Source organism: Catharus ustulatus, chromosome 2 (assembly GCF_009819885.2).
Source record: "Catharus ustulatus isolate bCatUst1 chromosome 2, bCatUst1.pri.v2, whole genome shotgun sequence".
In the NCBI taxonomy this organism is placed as follows: domain Eukaryota; kingdom Metazoa; phylum Chordata; class Aves; order Passeriformes; family Turdidae; genus Catharus; species Catharus ustulatus.
Window position 1 is genome coordinate 120,415,235 of NC_046222.1, and position 15,977 is coordinate 120,431,211.

Consider the following 15,977-nt stretch of genomic DNA (forward strand, 5'->3'; position numbering starts at 1 on the left):
TTAGATAATTGAAGTGAGCTGGCCAAGTCCTTAGATTTTTGCTAAATGCTGCTGGTGCCTCATGAAAGCACTGATGACACTCTCCTGCTCTGCTTGTGCTCTGCAGACATTCCTGTGCAGACCCTGCTGCTCCTGAGTTTTTTTATTCACTGGAGCTGCAGGAACAGGAAGGTAAATGCCTGTTGTCATTTTGAACACAGCTGCAAAATCCAAGTTGCAGCACAGTGGCATTTCTTGCTGCTGCTCTGAAGTTTTTCTCAAGTGTCCTTCTGACATCAGTTTGGATTCGCAGCCTGAAGCTGGCCTGTGGTGTAGCAGATTCAGCAGGGCTGAATTTAAAACCTGATTTAGGAAGTAGGAAGCAGAAGACAGGTTTGTTTACATGAAAGTATCTGGAAATGTTTCAGAATAATGAGGAAACACAAAGTATCTCAAGCAAAATGTCTCTACACAAGGAATTTCCTTGATTTATTGTCATTTAACATAAACCACTAATTACTGAGAAAAGATGGAGGGAGAAACGATTAGGCACTTAGGGAAACTCTTTTCCTCCCCTTTTCCAGGATAAGCTTCAGTGCAGCACCTCTCCTTCTTCCCTCTCTCCACATCCTCTGTCCTTTTATGAGTCCCCACTGACTCCTTTGGGCAGGTGATGGGCAGAGGGAAATTTCTTTTGGCACTTCTTGCCTTCCGGGACTGTGCCTCCAGCCCTGTTCTCAGGAGCATCTTCCATGTGCCCCATCTCTGTTTTTCCTTTCTCATCACAGTTTTCCTTGGCATCCCAAAAAGATGCCTCCATCTCCTTTGTCTCCTGCCCTCAGTGCTTGCCCCCATTTCTGAAATATGTCTGAGCAGAGGAGCCAAGTGCTCCTCTGGCTGGCTGAAATGCTGAGATTTAGGCTGTTTTTTATGTTTCAGAGCTGTCTGGATGTGGCTGTGATCAGCCCAGGGCAGTTCATGGCCTCCTCCCACACAGGTCACTCCTGCAGTGCTCTGCTACCCAAATCCTGCCAGTGATGCCCAGTACAAGTATTCCCAGTGGGGTGTGAAGAATGGCCTCACTTGCTCTCCAGGTTCCTACAAAGCACTGAGAAACAGCTCTGTTATCCAGAAAGAAATAGCCAATGCAGCAGTTCAAACATAAAATGAAAAGAAGATATAAAACACGAAAGGAAAAGAAGTGTGGGTTTACATTTTAATTTTTTTTATATTTTTGTTTAAAAGATTTCTCCAGCTTGTTTGTTTTCTTTCAGATTACTTATTTTAAGGAATAAAGTGCTTGCTGACAGAGGCATAAGACCTTTTATAGGCTAAAATAACAGCAATCTGTCTCCTCCTGTAACTCTGTGACAGCTACTAAATCAATGACAATAAAACATCAATGGTTAACACTGTACAGTTTATTCTGGAAAAAAACAGCTGTGAGGGTGGTTATTGTGATCCCACAGTTATGGACAAAAGGGAACTCAGGCCAAAACTGGGCACTTGGCATCTCCTTATGCAGAAAAACATGGCAACTCAAACCAACAGGGTTAGAGCCAGAGCCAGACAAAATGTTGGGGCTCAAGGGCAAAAATTCCTGACCTGGTGTCCCAGTTTGGAGGACAGGTGTCTGCTGAGAAAGGCAGGAGCCTCTCTTTGAAATGGAGAATGTAAACTCCCTCCCTCCAAATTATTATAATTTTGAAATCAAGGGGCTCTCAGGCAAAGATATGGGAATTAGGAATAACAGTTCTTTTCTAGGGAAATTAAAATAGAAATACAGCACTACAAAGAACAAACCCCAAACCCTGACACAGTCAGAGTACAACCTGACACCCGTCAGGCAGGGTGTTGGCAGCAGTCCCATTCCATGGTGGCTGCATCCTCCTGCAGTGACAGATGTGGCTCAGTTGGAGCAGTGCTCCTGTACAAGGTGCAGTTTCCCTCCGGAGCTCCAGTGGGGATGTGGAGAAATCCGGTTTTCCTCTGGAGTCCAGTGGAGAAAGGGCTCCCTCAGTGTCCCAAAACCTCTGTTTTTATCTTGGTAAGAAATGTTGGGCTCTTCCCCCCGGCTGGAGCAACTCCCAATGGGATGCAGTAATTTTATCAGTGCCACAGTGGGACTCAATGGCCATGAGCAGAAAATGACTGGCTGGAGGAAGGATGGGTTGTGAAAAGATAAAGAACAATGCCCTGCCTGGTTTCAATGGATGCCCATTAGCAGAATATCTCCCAGGGAGATCAGGATCACTGCCCCCACCCTCAACAGATGGTGATAGAACAGATACCTTTTATCACACTCTGTACTGTAACCCAAGACACCTGGGCTGTGCTTTCCTGTTTGACCTTGAGAAATGACTTCAATCTCTGATGAAGGCAGCGCTGTTGGTATTTTCTCTGGTAAAATGAGAATAGCATCAGTTTTTGATCAGTTATTTGAAGGTGCCTGATGGAAGGCACTGAGCAGGTATTGATTATAGGAATTCAGTTCATGCTTTTCCCACAGGAATGGGAGGGTCAGCATTGTGAGAGAACTTGAACATGATGTGAAGTAACTTGGTTTTCTGGTTTGATTGCTCTGGGTTGCTTACAGATAAATCCTAGTTTGGAAGTGAAACAACATTTTTTTTTTTTTTTTGCTAATAATGTTACTTAGTAGTAAATTTTAAACTGTGTTGTGTCTCTGAAAATAACAGAAAGTACTAGTTCTGAAAAGAGCTAGAAAGAGTAAAATATTGCATCTGTTTAGATTGCATTTTAAACAGGATTATTTATTAAGAGAGAGACATGGGCACATTTCCTGAAACAAAACTGCTTTAAACACGAGATAGAATTTTACCAACAATGAAAGGAGGAGTCATTAAAAAAACTCTCAGAATAAAAAAAATCAACAATGCTGCTTATTCAGGGGAAGGAGCTGGGTTGCAGAATTTGTTTGTGTTCAGAAAAACTCTGATGGTGAACTGTGATGGGCAATAGGCAGCATGTCTGGAGCAAGGTCACTCATTAAGATTTGGGTTCATTTGCTCTGGGCAGTTTATAAATGAAATAAGTGTTAAGTGTAGGACACAGGTGGAGCCCCAGAGCTCAGCTGTCCACTCCCCTGGAGAGGATCAAGCAGACCTTGATGATTTCTGACACATTTCTCTAACACATTCCTAGACCTGCAGTGATGGAGAATTCCTGCAGCTTTCCAGTAAAATGTTTTTCCTCATGTTTTAATTCTTGCTGTGAATTAAACCTTCTCTCCCTGCTACTGTTTCCACAAAGAACAGGTTATTCCTTTCCTGTGTATGACAGCTTTCTATCTGAAGATGGCTACCTGGTACATTTTCCTCTGCTTTCAGCTGCAGTTCTTTCAGTGTTTTCCCCTTTGGACTATTTTCTTTTACTCCACGCTTTCCTGGAGTGCAGTGCCCAGCCCAGCTGTGTTCTTGCCAGTGCTGGGTAGAACAGAAGGGTTGATTCCTGTCTCAGAAACCTTATTTTTGTTTCTGTATCTCAGTGTGACTCTTGCCATTTTCACAACAGTGTGACACTGCTGACTCATGCTCGGTTTGTCATTGACTGTAACACCTACACCCATCTCTGCAGAGCTGTTACCTAACCTGCTTCTCCACATCCAGGATTTGCATTGTCTGTTGAGTGTAGGATATTGCAATTGCATTTATTGAACTTCATTTCCCCCCCTATTTTGCTAGTTTGCAAACATAATTTTACTTTCTATCTCACGTGCCTCTGGTTTCTTCCAGCTTTATTCCATGGTCGTGGCTATGAATGAAAACACAGAACTGGAGTGAATCTGGGTTATGTCTACATAGACAGCTCCTCCTAGACTGGGTTTTTGTGTAAATGTTATATCAGATCAAATAAAAATTCTTATTAAAGTCAAAAGAGAGGAGACAGCATCACAGAATCACAGAATGGTTTTGGGTTGGAAGGGACAATAAATCCCATCCAGTGCCACCCCTGCCATGGCAGGGACACCTCCCACTGCTCCAGCCCCAATGTCCAACCTGGCCTTGGGCACTGCCAGGGATCCAGGGACAGCCACAGCTGCTCTGGAAAACCTGTGCCAGGGCCTCCTCACTCTCACAGTATAGAATTTTTTCTTAATCTCCAATCTAACCGTACTCTCTGCTCAAAGCTGTTCCCCCTTGTCCTGTCACTACAGGCTCTAATAAATAGTCTCTCTCCATATTTCCTGTCTGCCTCTCCTAAATTCAAAAGACCCTTATCTTTTCATAGTTAGAAATCAAACTGACTTGAAGTAAAAACGTTTGTTCCCATTTTTCTAGGGAGGATTTGATACAAAGGGGCATTTACCTTTGTGGTCTTCTTGGCTGTCTTCTGACAGTCACTTTCCCTTCCTGTTAGATAGCAGAGTAACACTCTCCTTGTTTATACTGAACAAAGCTTTTCTCGCTCTGTTGGTGTATTTATGGAATGTTTCTTGTTACCCTCTATGTCTCCTAATTATGGCTTTCTCCTTTATCCTTATGTGCTTATGTTTTCCTTTTATACTTGTCCTTGGCAATCTGATTTAGTTCCCATCTATTGGGTTCCTCTGACTTCTGTCTGACATCAATGAGCAGCTCATGATATATCTTAATTGGTCCATTATGCATGGTAGCAGAATGAAGGATAAACAGTTTCAGCTCCTGATAATTTTTGCCTAAATTGCTGCTGTGCAATGAGGGTCACTCACTGTGAACCTTTATCATTCATCATTTTGGGAGCTCTGACAAGGTGAATGTCCAGGACTTGCTTTTCTCCCCTCACGTTCCCTCTCACTGCAAAATCATGACAAATGCCTATCCAAAAGTTCCTGGCTGTGATTAGAAGTAGGGTGACCTATGGTTTATTCTGTTGTTCTGCAGAGATAGACCTCTGATAGTGCTCCAAAGAGGTGCCAAATGTTCTCCTTGTTCCACATATCTTAGTGCCCCATAATTGACAGCACTGATCTCTCTGTCACCAGGGACAGGACCCAAGGGAATGGCTGGAGCTGTGTCAGGGAAGGTTTAGGTTGGATATTAGGGAAAGATTCCTCCCCCAGAGGGTATTTGAACACTGGATCATCTCCCCAGGAAATGGTCACAGCACAAACATGACAGAGTTCAGGAAGTTTGGACAATGGGTGGGATTGTTGGGGATGATGCTCTGCAGGACCAGGATGGTGATAATCCTTGTGGGTCCCTTCCAGCTCAGCATTTTCTATGTTTCTATGATTAATAACAAGACTGAATCAACCCAACAGCTGCCTTCAGTCAGTGTTTTGGTTTTTGAACTTGCAGGGCTCAGTGTGGTGAGATGATGGCTGCGGTTTTACGCTAATGATGATCGTCTGCAGCTCCCACAGGGCCAGCAGAGTGGTTTTTATTAAGTGCTGTAATTCAGCATCTCATTGCATATGAAAATGAAAGAGATTAGTGCGTTTGTGCTGAACATATTTCCACATCAGTAAAGTAAGGTGACAAGACAGCTCTCCAAACCCAATTAGCTGCAGTGAGTCCCAGAGATCTGGCCCCATCTTGTCTGAGGAATGTCACCTAATGTTGGAACATGTGTTACCAGGAAACAGAGAGCCTGAGCACGTCAGGAGCCTTCAAGGAACCCGTGTTCAGACAACCTGCAGATCCTCTGCCAGCAGGTGTGTGAAGGGAAGCACAAGGCAACCTAGGAGAACTCATTTTCAGGGCTCTAAATCAATGCAACTCATCGAAATCCTCCAACAAAACCCTTTGAAAATGAAAATAAAAAGAATACGACCTTAGATGACTAATTTCATTAGTTTGACTAATGCTCGTCGGGGATTCTGAAGATTTAAAGCACCATATGAAGCTGAGTATTCTTTTAGACTGCTGCAGGGTTGGATAAATGATCTCACATTTCTCACCTGCCCACACTCTGTGTTTCCACCCCCTCTGCTCACAATCTGGGTTTTGCTACTCTCTCTGGCCTAATGTCTCAGCATGTTCTGACTCCTTCTGGGAGCCAAGACATTCTGAGGAACGGGCTAGAAATAAAGGCAGAGGCAGATCCCTGTTTACTTTGTGCTCAGACATTATGTAATTTCTATGGATCCTAATAGATGCAGGAAAAGACACATTTGTGGGGCACTGGGAGTATATATTCATTTTTTTGTTCAGCATACTTGATGCTGAGCTGGAACTTGTTTTCTTGGAAGACAATGCCCAAAGCAAGGACCAGAACAGTCCTGTGTACAGAAGAGGGGGTTTGTAGCAGAGGTTTCTTCAATATTGTTGTTAAACAAGCAGGAGAGTGCTGCTTGATACCTCTTAAAGCCCTCATTTTGCAGAAAAAAAAATAATCCTGCAAGGCCCCATAATTTGGTTAACTACTCAGGCCTGACACTGAATCCTTGGAGACATCATGAAGAGGCCTTCATTCTGCAGCAAACAGATTGGCACTGCAGTGATGATAATTGTAATTATCATGAGCATAATAAATAAATGGCAATGCATTTTGCTAGCTTTAGGAGACTCAGTAATCTGGCAAACAGCTTGCTGCACTCTATCACACAATAATGATATTCACTGCCAGCCCAGGAAGTTTACCTAGGGGCTGTGACTCATGTTTGTTTTGAAAGGCACAGCATTAAAGGCCTGTGAATTATGTCTGTTGTGAAGAACACTGCATTTAAGTAATTACAAATGCAAAACTAAAGCAAATCCACCAGGCGGGGGGAAAAAAAAAGGGGAAAAAAAAAAGTCAAGTTAATTGATCTCTCTGTTCCACACACTTTCAGTCATTGTTTTTCTTCACACAATTTTTGCCACTGGACTGGTTTTCTTGGGATGGTTTGATTTCTGGTGCATCTTCTGGGGCACTCTCTGGTCACTGGCTGACTTTCACTGTGACATCAGGGTTGTTCTGACTCTGGGAGCCAGCCCTGCATGAGCCTGAGTTTGGGGAATGCCAAGGCTTTTTCCTGACCTGCTCCTTGGGCAGATAAACTGTGACAGAAAATGCAAGTGAATTCCTGGGGACATAGCAGGGAGATGTCAGGCACACATTAAACATGCATTTGTCTGAGAAATTGCAGATGTTTATGTTTTTCTTTAACGAGAAAGGTTATTATAGGAATGGTTTCTCCTGTTGTTTCTCTCACCTGGAGGTTACTTCATCAGCAAACAAAAGGTCACCTTGGAGCTCAGAGAACTTCCAATGCCAGTGTCCTGCAGCTTTTCCTGCTGTATCAGGCACAGCAAGAGTCCTTAAAAAAAGCTGCAAAACCTGAAAAGACATTGAAATCACAGATAAATAGTTAGTCAAGTATGAATGGTAGAAGAGAAATGCTTTAGTATAGACTCTAATAACCAAGAGGAAAATATAATTTTAATTTTTTTTTTTTTCTTTAGAAGTTGCTCCCTGGACATGTTGTATACAGATCACTGAAAAATTCGCTTTTGTTTCTGATCCTGCAAACAATCAGGCAGGCACTTAGCAGCTTTCCTGAACTGGGACCAGAGCAGGGAATAAATGATAACTCCAGTCATTCCTTGGGTGCTGAACTGTAGGTTTTCCTGCAGGTGAGCTGCCATGGCAGAGGGATGCCTGAACCATGAACTCATTCCAGCAGCTTCTCCTCCCTGCTCTGTGCTCCTCCAGTTCATCCAGCATGCCTGGGACTTCACCAGGTGCATGAATTTGCAGATAAACTGAGAGATTTATAATTTTTTTAATCAGCAAACCCTGTTACCTCTGCCAGCCTTCTAATTTCTCACCCAAATCTTGTTTAGAGTTACTGTCAACCTTTGCTATTGCCAAGCTTTTAGTCAAGATAAGTCAGGCTAAAATAGGCATCGAAGAGTAATGCATAAGATTTTGGAAAATAAGTTAGGAATCTTTCACATTTGCCTTCTAGCTTCTGAGTTATTCACAGCACATTTGCTTGGCTCTTCCCAACAAACTTTGAGGCTAGAAATTATTTTGGAAAATGAGTGAATTAAGGTAGTGTTATGGAATTATAGAATCCTAGAATGATTTGGGTTGGAATGGACATGAAAGATCATCCAGTTATGCCAAGGGCAGGGACACCTTCCACTATCCCAGGTTAAGCAGAGCTCCATCCAACCTGGCCTTGCACACTTCCAGGGATGGGGCAGCCACATCTTCTCTGGGAAACCTCTGCCTCACCACCCTCAGAGTCAAGAATTTTTTCCCAATATCCATCTAACCCTACTCTCTCTCAGTTTGAAGCCATCCCCCTTGTCCTGTCACTCAGGCCCCTGTAAATTGTCTCTCTCCATCTTTCTTGCAGGCTCCCTTCAGGCACTAAAAGGCCACAATTAGGCCACCCCAAAGCTTCTCTTTTCCAGGCTGAACAATACCAGTTCTGCCAGTCTTTGCCCCTAGACTTGAGGCATGATGGAAACCTCCAGGCTGACCAGGACAAACTGAAAACTGCTCTTGATGCTGGGTCCCCTGGCACCTCTGACATTGACAACAAATCCCTACCAAATGTCCCAGTGGCACCATTTCAGCTCTGTGACCTGTCCTTCTCCCAGCTCTTTGTGATTTCTCAAGGTCTGAGGCTGTGTGTTCCCTTCCTGCATGACACAAGATACTCAGAAATTCACTTGAATTTTTTTCTCATTCCCACAATATGCTATTGTTTTCCCCTAGTGCATTTAGAACAATTAATTTGGTGTCAGGGTTAATTAGAGATATCTGGTGTTTGGTATGTGCAGCCTTCCTTCTCTCAGAGAGGTTGACATGAATATATGGGAATGCTTTCAGGAGCATGATATGTTATTGCTGTGTATCATTAATGTGTGATATTCATTCTGCATGTTGCATTATCTATAAAAGACATCTTATTTATTTTGGTTGTGTTCATTTAATATAAAACATTAAGAAAGTTGAAGAGTTGCACAGGCTAAGGGCTGCAGTAACCACTGAAAGTTCACACAGCAATAAAGAATTGTCTCTTGTCACCAAGTCTGCTTAACTGTTCTGAATGTGGGGTAATATGTCCTAAAAGCAATAGTTCAAAAATACATTTCCAGTTTATTGGATGGGAGCTCAACAATAATCCCTCGCTGTGTGTTTTGATTCACAGTTCCATTATGGAAACTGCCAATTTCCCTGCCAAAGTCTTGGCTCAGAAGATTCACAGTTGATCCCCGTGAAAAACAGGTGATTGGATTTTACTCTCATTATCTTGCCTCTAGTTGAGTTGCTTTAAAAGTATGATTCTGGCAAAGAAGAAAGGAGAAAGGATGGAGTTTAAAACTACCCTTAAGCATCAGAAATCAGAAAGAGACTACAGTAATTTCACGATTATAAGCCGCACTGAGTATAAGCCGCACTTCCGGGTGTCGGCAACTTTTCATTCTTTATCCACACATAAGCCACACCTGATTATAAACTGCGTGTTACAATACAGAGTGTGATAAAAGGTATCTGTTCTATCACCATCTGTTGAGGATCCTTATCTCCCTGGGAGATATTCTGCTAATGGGCCATCCATTGAAACCAGGCAGGGCATTGTTCTTTATCTTTTCACAACCCATCCTTCCTCCAGCCAGTCATTTTCTGCTCATGGCCATTGAGTCCCACTGTGGGACTGATAAAATTACTGCATCCCATTGGGAGTTGCTCCAGCCAGGGGGAAGAGCCCAACATTTCTTACCAAGATAAAAACAGAGGTTTTGGGACACTAAGGGAGCCCCTTTCTCCACTGGACTCCAGAGGAAAACCGGATTTCTCCACATCCCCACTGGAGCTCCGGAGGGAAACTGCACCTTGTACAGGAGCACTGCTCCAACTGAGCCACATCTGTCACTGCAGGAGGATGCAGCCACCATGGAATGGGACTGCTGCCAACACCCTGCCTGCCTGATGGGGTGTCAGGTTGTACTCTGACTGTGTCAGGGTTTGGGGTTTGTTTCTTTGTAGTGCTGTATTTCTATTTTAATTTCCCTAGTAAAGAACTGTTATTCCTAATTCCCATATCTTTGCCTGAGAGCCCCTTGATTTCAAAATTATAATAATTTGGAGAGAGGGGGTTTACATTCTCCTTTTCAAACAGAGAAGCTCCTGCCTTTCTCAGCAGACACCTGTCCTCCAAACTAAAACAGCAACTTTTCGTTCTTTGTCCATATATAAGCCACACCTGATTATTAGTCGCACTTTGGGTTTGGACCAAAATTTTAGTCAAAATGGTGCGGCTTATAATCGTGAAATTTCTTACTTGGGCAGGAAAATGGCCAAGATCTGCCTCTGGAGCAGTTGATGCTGCCCAGTGTCGGAGTCCAGAGTCTGGAACAGGAGGGCTTTGGATCTCATCAGGTTCTTTCTGGTAAAAGAATTATCAGAGGGATGAAGACCCAAACCCAATCCTAAGGCATCTGGGTAAATAAAACTCAGAGTGGAAGGAGTACAGACTGGAGGAGAAGCCAGAAAAGGAAAAAAAGATTGGCACAGAGAAGGGATTTAAGCTTTTCATTACCTGTTCATGTGGGGAAAAAAAACCAAAACAGACAAATTAATGACAAGAGAAGGAAACAGCTGAAAATGCATGAGAGTCTTTTTTAGTTTGTTGGCAAAACATGAACTACCTGAGACTTTGATAATATTCGCTGTAGACTTTAGCAAGGAACTTGCAAAGTACTGGAAGAAGCTAATGGTATGCTAATTTTCAGAAACTTTTATATGTTTAACCTCAGAAACTTTAAACTGACTCGTTTGATATGAATTCCAGGAAGATTCCCAGAAAACCTTTTGCCTCACCTTGAGTAAGGCAAAAATTAAAATGTGGTTGTGTAATGCTGTCTCATCCAACATTCCCTCCAGGCAGAATAAGTATTCTCCAACTTCATAGTTTTTAATAAAGCAAGAAGTCACTGTTGATGTGATTTACTCTGATTTCTGAGAGGTATTTGAAAGGTCCTTGAGGGCTTCTTTGTTAAAAGAAAAACCAGTACAAAGGCAGCAAACCCACAAAGGTGGGTTAAAATTGTCCTTGTTCTTGGGATATGGGAGTGACTGCAGGTAGTAAGGCTGTTAACATCAGGTCTATCCAGCAATCTGCTCTTGGGTCAGTCTGTTGAGTATCTTCAGAGCTAATAACAGCAAATCTCAGGTGAGGACACAACCAAGAGCTGGGTGTGACACAGCCTTGCCTCGACCTCTTGAGGAGCAGCATTCATGTGAACTACATGGGTTTTACAAATGTGACAAGCCAGGGCATGCATCCAGGGACAAGGCAGGAGCTCTCACTCGTGGGATGGGGCAGCGTGGTCCCAAGGTGGCAGCTCTGGAAAGGAGGCAGAGGCAGGAGCAGGGAATCAATCAGCCACGAGCTGTGGTGCAGAGGCACTGCTGAACAGCAGTGGAGGAAGGAGGCAGGGGGCAGGACTTGTGATTATTAGTGAGATCACCCCAGGAATGCCATCTGCTCGGAGCTGCTGAACTGTGAGAGGTCTCTGCAATACCCCTCAGCAGAGGGGAAGGGGCAGCTCCCAAATATTAGTAAAGATAATAAAAAAATACAGCATTTGAGGCATTAAATGCTTCATTCTGTCAAAAGCTGGTGATGTCAAATGACTTGAAGTTTCAAAAGTACAGAATTCCCATGGCTGCATAAGTCAGATTTGCAGGTGCTCCCGCAACTCTTGGAGTATTTATACTTAGGAGCTGAGACATGAAGCCAGGAACATGAATTTTATTGACTGGCTCTGAAATTCTTGTTTGGAATGAGGGAATATCGACAGCAAGCTGGTGTCTTGGATTACAACACAGGGTATGATAAAAGGTATCTGTTCTATCACCATCTGTTGAGGGTGGGGCAGTGATCCTGATCTCCCTGGGAGATATTCTGCTAATGGGCCATCCATTGAAACCAGGCAGGGCATTGTTCTTTATCTTTTCACAACCCATCCTTCCTCCAGCCAGTCATTTTCTGCTCATGGCCATTGAGTCCCACTGTGGCACTGATAAAATTACTGCATCCCATTGGGAGTTGCTCCAGCCAGGGGGAAGAGCCCAACATTTCTTACCAAGATAAAAACAGAGGTTTTGGGACACTAAGGGAGCCCCTTTCTCCACTGGACTCCAGAGGAAAACCGGATTTCTCCACATCCCCACTGGAGCTCCGGAGGGAAACTGCACCTTGTCCAGGAGCACTGCTCCAACTGAGCCACATCTGTCACTGCAGGAGGATGCAGCCACCATGGAATGGGACTGCTGCCAACACCCTGCCTGACGGGTGTCAGGTTGTACTCTGACTGTGTCAGGGTTTGGGGTTTGTTCTTTGTAGTTCTGTATTTCTATTTTAATTTCCCTAGTAAAGAACTGTTATTCCTAATTCCCATATCTTTGCCTGAAAGCCCCTTGATTTCAAAATTATAATAATTTGGAGGGAGGGGGTTTACATTCTCCATTTCAAAGAGAAGCTCCTGCCTTTCTCAGCAGACACCTGTCCTCCAAACTGGGACAGCTGGTTTTGTCACTCACCTTGAAGTCATCTCAGAAGAATCTCCTGTTTTTCAGCTGAAGGCACGTGGGATCCTGTTGAGTCATCCTTGCCTTAGCTGTGCACCTTTACACACAGGGACTGACCTGTTTGTTCAAAAAGCCAAGCATCAGCTCCAGCAGAGCAATCTGCTTCCTGTGCCAGGCCTCCAAACTAATCTGAATCCTGGTATTGCAACCTTTCCTCTCTCTTCTGCCCAAATCTGGAGTTTTCAAATGTTCCTAATTTTGTTGAAATGCATATTTGGCTAGGAGTCCCAAGTTAACATCTTTGATATATACTTTGTCAGGGTATAAACTTATTAATATGGCAGAATAACTGACTATGTTTCCTCTCCTCCTAGCACCAAGCAACCAGGCAAGGGAAAATGTCAAGTTTTTGGCTCTATTTGACACAGGAGTTCAGCACAGCTTTCTGATTTTTTTTCCTTCAGATACATTTAGCAGCATCTATTCAAGGAGCTGTGCAGAAATTCTGTGAGTACTTTGGCACATTCTCTTGTCATCCCAACACTGCTCTTTGAGGGAAAGGCACCACAGAAATATTTCAGGTACCGTGCTAAACGCTCTCATTCCAGTGAGGATTTCTGTTAAAAAGTGGGGTTTTTTTTCCCTGCAATCTTGGAATTTTAAGTGTTTTTCAGAGTTCCTGGTCATGGAGGGTCTGTTCTTGAAATAATGCCTGGCAGCAGAAGTGCACACAGAGCTCTCCCTGCAGCTGGTGCACAGGTGAGCAGTGACACCTGTGCTGAAGCCATCTGGGCTCAGTGGCAGGGCTGGGACCACACCTCGGGATGAATTGAATTTCCCCATTTCACAGAGCAGGGGTTATAAGAATGACAAGCACCAAAGAAAGCAGAGAAGTCTTTTACTCAGCTGCTTTTTCACTCATGTCAGGGGTTGTCATGCATGAGGGAATTAAGCCACACCAAGCTGAAGGGGACATGTCACCCACTGGGGCCACTACAGTGTCACATCTGGTGCCTGAATGTCCTCCCTCTCATTGGGACACACTGAAGAAAACCAACAAAAATGTAGGGAGATTGCTAATGGACCACTTGAAAAGAATTGCTAATAAAAAAATGAATATTTGGTGGCAGATCTGTAAAAAGAGGAATAGAAGTCTTAGCAGGTCAAAAACAAGTGATCCCAGCTCAGACAGTAATTTTTTTTTTCTTCATAAAATGATTTTTGTGAGAAAACAACTTGTTTTCATGCTGTTTTTAATTTCCTTCAAGGAGCTGTAGGTTTTTTCTAGAACTCAAATTATGGGCAAGTCTTTCCTGCAAATCTTTTTAATTTTCAGCACCGAAATCTTTCCTTGTTGAGCGAGGAGAGAGAACATGGGATGAAAAGAGACCCAACTTGCCTAAAAGCTTCTGGGTGTCAAACTGCATCCAGCAAATCCACAAAACCACCATTTATTATGGCCAATTAGAAAAAGACAATCCTTTTCTGCTCCCTTGCCCTCCCAATTTCCAAGAGCAAACCTGTACCACCGTGGGGTGAATCATTTGGGTGCCATGAATGTGACAAAGCTGCAGAGGGAGTGGCACTGCAGGGACACTGTGAGGAAAAGGGAGAGCAGTGAGGATGGAGGAAGGACCATCATCATCACCACCACCACTATCATCATCATCACCACGTTCATCATCATCATCATCATCTGCAATTATTGAGGAGAGGCAAACTGTTTTTTAGGAAGGTGGGAGCTGTACTCTGGAAGGAGAGAGAAGTGGAAACAGGAAAACCTCAGGAGAAGGATGGGGGTTGTATCACAATGAGAGTGGCTGTTTAGCTCTGCATTTTTTATTATTATATACATCTTTTTTTAAAGATTAAGTATTAGAATTAAAATGTTTCTTTGGGTTAGCTGAGCTCCACTATGAGACACACTCTAATTTTTTAATTTTTTTTTTTTCATTTTTTTCCCCCCCAAATAAAAATACATTCAGAATATTCAGGATATTTTAAAATCTCTTTCAGATGCAGTGGTTGCTTTCCAAGCCCCCAGGAAATCTTGGATGCATCCTTAATAGCCAAGTAAGGGAGCTGAACACATTTTCCAGGTGAGGAACCATCACCAGGTAAAGGTGAGCGGTTCAGGCAATCGCTGGGAGGACTCCTCGTGAAAATACTGATTCAGCACCGTAATGTTTAGGTAAATGCTACAACAGCTCTTTAAAAGAGAAAAGCGAGACACTTCTTATGTATGACTCACTAATCACTGTCTGTGCTGTGGAGCCTGGAGTACAAATTCCTTTTGTCATGAAAATGCTTGCTCCTTTGATCCCCACAGCATCATTAAACAGTTCTAAAGAGTAAGTAAATCTTTTGGCACATTCTTTGCAAAATAAGCGTTTCAGGATTCAGACGCATGTGGGTGTGTTTGTGATGCTGAGGAGATTGATACCGATACAATTTTTAGCAGCGGGTGCAGACTGTGCGCGATGCTTTGCCGAGGAAAAGAGGGAGACAGGTTTTTCCAGCTCTTTTTCCAAAGCAAATATGTCGAAAATTGAAATGCACAGGGCAGCCATGCGGGATTGCTGCACAGGATTTGCTGGTGCAAATTAAACCTATTTAGCCTGGGTGTAGAACTTTCCCTGTTGACACATGGAATGTTCTTCACAAAGAGTTTTGAAGACTTTTATCTTCATCCTGGTAGTTCAGATAAAACACATAGATGGTCTTTCTGAAGGCTGAAGGCACATGGAGGTTATTTCCTTTATCAGAATTACACATTATGGTCAATTTATCACTTTCTCAGCTGCTTTAATACCAATGGTGTTTTTCTCTGGTCCTGAGCACATCAGCCCAGTGCATGGATCAGCTGCCCTGATGATTCTTTGGATCTCTGCAGCTAGAAAATTTGAGGGACAAGGGGGCAGATTAGTTATCATAAAAATTTCACCAATGGTTCTCTGGTATTTATCTATTAACTTCACAAGGCTTTAGCTAAAATGGGAAGAGCTTGCTGAAAGAATACTGGGGATCTAAACCATTCAAAGACACACAACTATTTAGAAGTGTAAGAACAGCATTCTCATGCCACATAGCACTCTGTGTGAAATAAGTTTGTACCCTTCCAACACACCATCTGGCAGCAAACAGCACTTTGGTTTGCATCCCAGCCTGTGATCTTGCAAGAAAAATGAAATCATATGTAATAAAACATACTTTGAAAAGTCAACATTTTCATAATGGTCAGTGAAACTAATGGACTTAAGTGTGTTTTCAGTTTTCTGGCAGCAAATATTTTGGTAAACAAATGTCTGCCCTCAGTTGGGATATGTATATGAGTAAAGGGATTTATGTCACAGTCAGACACGTGTTCTTGGTGTGCATCTGCACCATGGAGTGCTCAGAACATTCAAATCTGCACTCCTGCCTGAGCCATTGCAGTGGGAGGAATCAGATTATGGGCTTTCAACTGGTACCCAAAATATGGGTGGAAGGAGTTGGATGTTTGAGAGAAAACGGAGCAAGTC

General features: G+C 43.2%; 1 long non-coding RNA gene across 1 annotated transcript; it reads left to right on the top strand.

Moving 5' to 3' along the window:
- Positions 1-9,069: 9,069 nt before the first annotated feature.
- Positions 9,070-15,138, top strand: LOC117010607. The gene is made up of 3 exons (XR_004420721.1): positions 9,070-9,147; positions 12,921-13,215; positions 14,473-15,138. It is a non-coding gene; the product is annotated as an uncharacterized LOC117010607 (long non-coding RNA).
- The last annotated feature ends 839 nt before the right edge of the window (positions 15,139-15,977 follow it).